The sequence below is a fragment of the Molothrus aeneus genome, chromosome 1 (assembly GCF_037042795.1).
Source record: "Molothrus aeneus isolate 106 chromosome 1, BPBGC_Maene_1.0, whole genome shotgun sequence".
Classification (NCBI taxonomy): domain Eukaryota; kingdom Metazoa; phylum Chordata; class Aves; order Passeriformes; family Icteridae; genus Molothrus; species Molothrus aeneus.
Window position 1 is genome coordinate 52765083 of NC_089646.1, and position 7015 is coordinate 52772097.

Sequence of the window (7015 nt, forward strand, 5' to 3'; positions counted from 1 at the left end):
ACTTAATGTACATGTTAAAGAGACCTGATCTGTGTGGCTGTCATTTATCAAGGCACTTCTGTGCCACGTGTCTCTTTTAAGGGCATGTAACCTCCTGCCAACATCCAGGGCACAGAGGAGAAAAGACTATTGAGGAAACAGGCCAACATACAGGAAAGGATTCAGTCCAAACCTGGGTCATTGATCCGGGATGGGAGTACAATTGCTGACAAGCATTGTGCTGGAATCCCCTCACTCTCTTACTGCCAAATCTGATTTGCAGAAAAAAGTAGAATCACAGAATGGTTTGGATTGGAAGGGACCTTAAAGATCACCTCATTCCAACCCCCTGCCATGGGCAGGGAGACCTCCCACTAGGCCAGGTTGCCAAAGCCCCATCCAGCTGACCTTGAACACTGCCAGGGATAGGGCATCCACATCTTCTCTGCACAACCTGTTCCAGTGTCTCACCACCCTCAGAGTAAAGAATTTCTTCATAATGTCCTATGTAAACATCCTTTTCAGTTTAAAACTATTCCCCCTTTTCCTGTCACTGTCACTATATGCCCGTGTAAAAACTCCATCGTTCTTGTGGGGTCCCTCCAGGTACTGGAAGGTGATTATGTCACCTTGGAGCCTTTTCTGTTTCAGCTTGAACAATCCCAATTCTCTTAGCCTTTCTTTGTAGGAGAGGTGGCCCATCCTGCTAATCATCTATAGTTTAGCAATAAATTCCAGAACCAGCATGTCAAGTTAAAGAGGGTTAAAACCTTTTGGTATCAATGTGCTTTCCACTCAAAAAGCTGTAAAAGTTGTAGCAGAGGCAGGATATTCCTGCTGAACATTAAAATCTAGATTAAACTGAGATTATATAATTGTTATAGCTGAAAGTAGATATCAGTGGCATTTACTGCAGAGAGGAGGTTTTTGCCTGACAAATACATTGGATCTTGAAAGTATGTGGTTTCAGATCAGCGAAGGTTTCAGATACTTAATTCTCATGACATTTTCTACTTCTTTACTCACTTTCACAATCACATTTTTCTGGGGGAACCCTGCTAAACATTTATGAAAATCAGTGTAATTACTCATTCTGAAATATGAACATATCTTCCTCAGAATACTTTGGGATATTTAAGTTTCTCTGGCTGTATTTTAAAATAACTTCTAGATTCTTAAATACCTTTTAAAATTGAGCAATAGGTTCTTTTAGGCTTAGGAAGACAGATTTGGTGCATTCCTAAAAAGAATTATCCAGAGAATACAAATAGTCCTATTATCCTGCAATGAGCAGGGACATCTTCAGCTCAGTCAGTTCACCAACCTGTCCAACCTGACCTTGAATGTTTCCAGGGATGGGATATCTACTATTTCTCTGGCCAACATAAGCCAGGGTTTTATCACTCTCATTGTAGAAAACTTCTTCCTTATATTTAATCTAAAACAACCCCCATTCAGTTTAAAACCATTAGCCCTTGTCCTATTACAACAGACCCTGCTAAACTCTTTGTCCCCCATCTCTCTTGTAGCCCCCTTCAAGTAGTGGAATGCTGCTCTAAGGTCTTCTCCAGGCTGAGCAACCACACTCTCTCAGCCTGTCTTTACAGAAGTGCTCCAGCCCTCTAAGCAGCTTTGTGGCCTCCTCTGGACTCACTCCAGCAGGTCCATGTTGTGGACCCCAGAGCTGGATGCAGCACTGCAGGTGGGCTCTCACCAGAGAGGAGCAGAGGGGCAGAATCCCCTCCCTCACCCTCTGGCCATGCTGCTTTGGAGGCAGCCCAGGACACGTTTGTGTCTCTGGGCTGTGAGTGCCCATGGCTGGGTCATGTCCAGCCTCTCATCCAGCAGCACCCCCAGGTCCTTCTCCCCAGGGCTGCTCTCCATCTGTCCATCCCCCAGCCTGTGCTGGTACTGGGGCTTGCCCCAACCCAGGTGCAGCACCTTGCCCTGGTCTTGTTGAACCCCATGGGGTTCCCATGGGGGCCACTTGCTGATACCTGTGGATGGCAACCCTCAGGTGTGGCAACTGCACCACTCAGCTTGGTGTCATTGGCAAATTTGCTGCGGGTGCACTCCATGCCTTTGTCTGTGTCATTAACAAATAGCACAGGTTCAAATATGGGCTCCTGAGTGACATCATTTGTCACTGATGTCCATTGGGACTCTCAGTCACTGGCCACCACCCTCTGAATGTGATGTCCAACCAATTCCTTATCCACCTAACAGTCTACCCATCAAATCCATCTCTCTCCAGTTTGGAGAGAAGGATGTTGTGGGGTGCCATGTTAAAGGCATTACAGAAATCCAGGTAAAAGATACCTGTAACTCCTCCTTTTCCCACTGATAGAATCACCCCATCATAGAAGGCCACTGGGTAGGTCAGGCAACACTCTCTCTTGGTGAAGCTGTGTTGGCTTCCAGAATCTTTTCCCACTTTGCTATGCACTATCCATAGAACAGACAATGCTTTGCCTAGTAGTACCAGAATATTGTGGAGCTGATATGTGACGTATTAATTTCAGTTGTCCCTCTAGAAAGGAAAAATATAAGCTTCATGACTCACTGTAGTTTCTCCTCTGCACTAAGATAGCACTGATCTTAGTCTTAAATTCTGCAGCATAAGCTTATCTACACAGGGAGAAACACACGTGGATATGAACAACGCTTATCTAGAGAAAAGCTAACAAGACATATCTAGGCTGGTTTCTTTCATGTGTTACCTCCTCTCATGTGTTACCTGAAAATGTATATGCTTTTTCTCTGCTCTTTGGATATTTGTGTTTAATCACTTAAATATTATTAGCTGCTGTATGTTCAGTTGCACTCAGATGGCATAGCAAAAATTAATTTCTGCTGGTACAGATAACTAACTCTTTGATGTTTCAATATATATTTTTTTCTTTCCGCAGTAGCATCCAAGGAGTTCATTCTCATGAGCTGTGTTTGGCCTGCAAGCTAAGAAGCAGGAGGTGAGGTGAAAGACACCACCACAGGTATTCTTATTGTTATTCTCATTGTTAAAAACAATGTCCCTTTAAATTTATGTCTGCATGCACTGGAGTGATTTCTATTCTAAATCACTGGAGTGATTTCTATTCTGTCCTGAAGAGGTGGATCGAAAGTGTTGCATAGTGACATAAGTTTTGTTCAGTTGTATCAATCTTACTCTAGGTTGATCATCACAGGATGTTTTCTTTTCCCAATAAAAATGTATTTGGGCAGCTCATACATGATAGAGAAGACACATGAAATCATCATCATCCTCATGGTCAATTTGTTATGGAAATATGAAATCTTACCATCTGTAGCTCAGCACATATAATTTAAGATAGTTTTCCATTTTGAATTGTTAAATTCATCCTTTCAACTTCTGTACTGATAGAGAACCATGATCATCTGTGGCTGGAATTTCTGCAGGCTGCTGAAATTCCATTCTGAAGTTAGTTATTCTGCATTGAAGCTACTTATTTCTTGATGTGGTGGTTTTATCTGTGAGGCAACAGGAAGAGTACATGTTCCTCACCTCAGGGGTTTTGCTCCTGTACAAAAATGCCTCTTGTCATCACATAACAGCACTTACACAAGAACTCTGAGTACCCAGCACCACTGAAAAACTGCCCCCTCCTATACTTCTGTACAAATGGATGTTTCTTACCACCTGCAGCAAAAAGTGTTATTAATCTTTTTTTCTAGTTTAAGGGAGGAAGGCATGGCTCCACTAAGTGGCAGCAGTAAGCATCATTACTGCCACCTTGCTGAATTATTTTTATATTCATGAGAGATTTAATATAAACTGCTGCTCATGTTACAATAAGATTTATTCCTCTTTTTCCTCATAGGGTTTGATTTCATAATTTCTAAGACAGATGAATAAACTTGGGCTTAGGGAATCTATCAGTAACCATTTCAAATACTCTCACAGGTTCATATTTTGCAGAAATTCTCATTTGAATGTGAATTTTACATATGTTATTATAATATTAACTTACCAGTTGAAAAACACATCATATGGGTCCCCACGCACTACATTGGGTGCTCCACAGATCAGTTTCACAGCTTCTCTGCAGTGGCCAGGCAGTCCCAAACACAAATTCACCTTTTACAAAGTTGGTAGACTGTATTTTACAAAATCCAAGATGCATCACTACTTATTTTATGGCTGTGTCCAGACCCCAAACTGTTTCAGTTTGTACATTTGGAGGACATTGCTGAAGCACAGTGATGGTGTTCAAAAGTCATGTCAGGGCTTTACATACTATAGAAGTAGGGGTTAAACTCTAAGGTCCCAGTTCTGATAATCAATGCACATATCACTAATGCTGTTAACTTACATACCTAAAGCAGGGAAGCCTATTTTCCATTGCCAAAGATGCCAAAGCTGTCAGTAAACATATCTTCACATACTGTAAGTATAATCTTATTTAGCAATATCTATTACTAATTTCAGTCATTCTTGAAAAGTCACTGATTGTACTTCAGTATCAAGACATACCTTAGAGGTACTGAAGTCAAATCACAGCTTGTAACAAAGTTCCTAAGCAGATTCCTGTGCTGCCCCAGCTGCATTTCTGCAAAGCTGTAACCTAAACATGATGACTTCATGTGGCATGCTGGTAGGGAACCTGTATTGCTTTGTCTACAGACTGAAGAATATGAAGTGCTGAAAACAGAAAAACTGGAGCATGTGCAGTTTATTTTTGTATGCTGTTTTGATCTTGGAAAACCAGCATTAGGAAATCACATCCAACAACACTTTTACAGTTCTTGTCTGTGGTCCATTTTGAAACTGGCTGGACACATTTTCAGTGTCACACTGCAGAGTATTTACAGAATTATTTTTTCCTTCTAACTGGTTTATTTTGTAAGTGGGAAACAAAGATAACCCAAACCAGTCTTCTAGTTTCATATTGAAAAAATCAAAAATTAAAATGTTCCTGAAGCGTATTACTCTTCACAAAAGGAAGGGCAAGTTACCTCAGTGTTACTATTGCTTATGATTGGTACAGAAAACTCCCCATGCAGCCCCATTATTTTCTTGTACCATAGCAGTTAATTAACTATATGAAATCCTACATGCCACAAGTCCAGGAAAAGAAAACCCCATTACTTGCACTGTTTGTGTGTTCCAGTGACTTCTATTCTATCCAATCTCAAAGAGCTGTAAGACAGCATTGTGGGGATGAGCTTCATTCACACCTCAATTAAAACAATATAAATCTGCTTTACATCAAAGCATAATACAAATAAGAACCAGGGCTCGCATTTCAGGTAGAATACTACAGTGAGTATTTTTCTTCTAAATTTAGTTTCAAGAGAGTAGAAACTAAACACAGCCACACATGCTTCATCTTGATTGATCCATGAAAGATATTTTCAGTCAAAAATGATTTTCGAGTTTACTAGAGTTAAATTTAAAAAATAGTAAGAGTGTCTTTGCAGCTCAAGGAAGATTTATGATTCGAGGAGACACAGCAGATGCTTTGTGCCTTTGTTCTCTTTGGCCTCTTGTACACGGATGAACAACAGGCTGCATGTGGATTTATTGTCTTTTGTAGAAAAAACTATGACACTACCACCACAAGGCAGGAAAAGATTGTTATTGATTTTTAATATCCTACAGAAGTATTACAGATTTGTTAGCATGCCAAGAGAGATGCTGGATGTACCCATGGAGGCGTCACTTGGACTGCTGCTCTATTTTATCTGAAATTCAGTTATTTGTCATAGAATCATAGAATGTTAAGGGGTTGGAATAGACCTTAAAGACCAACTGGTCCCAACCCTCTCCACCATGGGCAGGAACACCTCCCACTGGACCAGATTTCTTAAGACTGTATCCAACTTGGCTTTGAATGGGTTCATAGTATCCATGGGTTCACAGAATTTGAATGGAATCATGAAATGGGTTCTGGTAAAAGGCATGGTTCCAGCCACATACACAGATCACTGCTGCAGAAACTGACACCTCTGATGCACCCTAATGATCAGCAGCTCATCTCGCTGCTTTTTAATCAATATGGATTTTCCCTTCCTTTATATGCGAGCAAAGCATAGAAATCCAGCTTAGTGCCAAAATGCCCTCTCTCTCACTTCTTCCTCACACCCGTGCACAATCACACACACAGGAAATGAATAAAGGCTGAGCTATGAGACCTGGATTTCTTGAGCATGTGCATGGGTGGGTGCTACTCTTGCCACCAGCACCACCATCCCTGCTGAAGGAGAGCCAGCACTGGGCCTCGTGGACCTGTGCTCCTCCATATGGAGTGAAATGCAGTGCTGGCTCCAGAGGAGCTCTCAGGAGTTCTCAGAGTCACACAGTTTCACATTTGTTACTGATTTGTCTTGTGCAAGATACGCTCACCACTTCTATTGCAGTATCTTCCATGGATTTATATTTTTCCTTCTAGAAACAGTGCCTCATATTTGAGCTTTCCCATCCTTCCTATAGTACCACAATCCCTCATGAGGTGCCATTTATGTAAGAAAACAGGTATGGTGAGGAAGGTGTCTGCTGACGGTGTATCTGAGGCGTGGTAATCTATCCTGGAATGTGTTAATGAAACACGCCAGAGATATTACACTGACGAGCAGGAGAGAAATGGTTGTGACATACTGAGATGCTGGGGCACCTTGCTATGTATTTGCTGTCAACACAGTGCAGACCCAGCATATGCTATTAAGAAATCGTCCTTGCAGTTGCATTTCATCCCTATGATGCAGTAATTATACTTAGAAGCAAAGGATGTGTAAGTGGCATACACACTGCTTTTGTCCTTCTGTTTGACCAGACATCTCCTAAAGCGAGGAATAAGCTCTCATGCTCTCAAGGCAGGGTCATGCAAACCTGTGAGGAGAACCTCAAGTTTTAGACACATGCCCTGAAAAATTGATTAAAAGCAGTGCAAGGGCCTGAATACAATAGTGGGAAAGGACATGATCCTGAAACTGCAATTTTCAGGAAATTAGTGGGCTTTGACAATGCCAGTTTCCACCCTCTATGAAATAGTTTATTTGTAATAGACAGTCCACACAA